The sequence below is a fragment of the Antedon mediterranea genome, chromosome 4 (genome assembly GCF_964355755.1).
Source record: "Antedon mediterranea chromosome 4, ecAntMedi1.1, whole genome shotgun sequence".
NCBI classification, from domain to species: Eukaryota; Metazoa; Echinodermata; class Crinoidea; order Comatulida; family Antedonidae; genus Antedon; species Antedon mediterranea.
In genome coordinates, this window is record NC_092673.1 from 14,589,404 (window position 1) to 14,591,863 (window position 2,460).

The 2,460-nt window shown below is 39.8% G+C and overlaps 1 pseudogene; it reads left to right on the forward strand.

The window, feature by feature from the left end:
* The first annotated feature begins 765 nt into the window (after positions 1 to 765).
* LOC140047587 (uncharacterized) lies at positions 766 to 1,738 on the forward strand (annotated as a pseudogene).
* Positions 1,739 to 2,460: the final 722 nt, after the last annotated feature.

Here is a 2,460-nt window from a genome sequence, read left to right on the forward strand (position 1 = left end):
CGAAGATCTACAGTGTGTGTCGTAATACATTATTTTGCATTTGGCGACGTCCATACACCGAATATACCTACCTTTGATCATAACCAAGCTAGGCTAATATACGCTAGGCCATATGAGGCCTAGCGATCCTGTTTTGTTTACACTCCATCGCGGTCAAAGATCGCTTCACACACGACGCTACAAGTTGCCAAAACGGAAAACCACTATTTGGTATCGGCTGCCATAAACAAGCTTATTAAATTTCTTTGGTACATTTCTATTTAACGAACATTGTATACTTGCTTTTCTGCTTGATAAATTCTTGTTAAATTGATGTTTAAAATAAGATATTCTACGATAAATTACACGAACTAATTTTCCGACACTCTACACCTCGTGTATTTAGAGGCAACGTCGTACACGTGAGGGCGCTCGCTCGCATGGTGGAATACACAGTGTACATATGCTGTTTTTGACGATCTGCATTTTTGGATCCTCGGGTATAAGCCCACCCCCCAAACTTGACGTGATTTCATGTTCGAGGGGGGTGGGCTTATACCCGCGTCAGTACGGTACTTAATATGGCTGGAAAATTAACGAAACAAAAAAGATGGTCGAATCGAGTGTAAGGGGCAGATGATAGATCTACTTTACTTTTGTGCGGAATGTTCAACATTCCACCAACTTTTTGGGAGAATTCTCGAACCAAAAAGTCTTTAGTGTTCAAAGTTTGCCTTTTCTTTACCGCTTTCTTTCCGTTTTCGTTAATTGAATTTATTCCTGAATATGGCTCAAGCAGGTCCCGCTGTACGGCCATTGCCGGATAGAGCCGAGTTTGAATCCATCAGATATGCCACAATTGCTTTCCGATTCATGGAAAACATTCCCGCTACTATAGCGTGGTGCAGACGGTATGGTTTGTTACCAGTGACGATGGTTTGTCCTACATGCAATGTTATCTGCCAAGAAGGGATCGACAACAGATGTAGCGACGGTCGAGTTTTTCGCTGCCCCACCCGGAACTGCAGAAAAACAGTAAGTATTTGAAAGGGAAGTTTTTTTGAGAAGTCGCACCTCGTCTTGTGGAAGATTATTGCGTTTACTTTTTTGTGGTCTGGTCAACCAACTGTGGACGATCCAGAGGATCTTCATACGAAACGGTAAGGGGAGAACTTTGAAGAAGATTGGGTCAGATCATACTGTAGTGGACTGGATGCAATTCTGCAGAGACGTTGCTGCAAACTACCTCGTAAACCATCCACAACAGCTCGGAGGTCCGGGAATATTGGTTGAGATAGACGAATCTCTTTTTGCAAAAAGGAAAAACCATGCAGGAAGGATTGTACCAGAGCAGTGGATTTTTGGAGCATATGAACCGGCCACCCATCTTGGTCTACTGGTACCAGTGCCACGAAGAAACGCCGCAACTTTGATTCCGATAATCACGCAGTGGATACGTCCGGGATCAATAATTTGGTCAGACATGTGGGCCGCATATGGTCAACTTGCCAATCATGGTTACGTCCATGGGACGGTGAACCATACGAGAAACTTTGTCGATCCTCAAACGGGAGTTACCACCAATCGGGTGGAATCTATGTGGAAGAGGGCAAAAAGCAAGATGAAGGCTATGCACGGACCAACGAACAGAGCAATGATAGCTGATTACCTCGCAGAAATCATGTGGTATCAGCGATTTAGCGATGCGCCTTTTTTTCATTTATGGAATCAGATAGCCACGGAACTCTATCCTCTGTAACATTATCTGCTGACAAAAGCCTGAACTTTAAAAACTTAAAACAATGCTGTTGTTTGTTATTCTTATCTAGTTGTTAGAAAGATTTGAATTTTCAAATAATATAATAAACAATATGCAACCGTTATAGTTGAGTTATTTATCACGACCATAAAATCATAGCTGTTAATCTCACCATATTCTGACCAAAGACATTCAATTTTTTTAATGTTTATATATAAACCATTCTAGTTCAGCTGCGACAAACTTTAATATTTTAACATAATATGTTGTGACGTATGTACGTACGTATATTAGTATTAAAAGTTATAGAAAATATCTTTTTGTTTGCGATATTAGTGCATTTTCATGTCATTGAATTACAACTACTGTACTGGGATGTTATCGTCACCAAAGTCTAACTAGATTTTATAACTCTGCCCTCTATAGTTTGTATAGTTATAAATTTTTGGGCAAATGAAACATTCTGGCAATTAGTTGTTGAACGAAAATGGCGAGCAATTGTCGCGTTGATGACAGCGAGCCAATTATCGTTGAAATGCGTTGATAATTATATTATTTTTTGGGAAATTTACATCGTAAGTGGTCAAATCGTATAGACTTGTTACATAATATTATGTTGTGAGTGTGAAAAAAGAAAATTTTGGTAAGAAATCGAAGATATAAAGGTGTGGTGCGAAACTGCAGTAGCGCCTAATATTAATAGGTAAGTACCTTTACCTTTT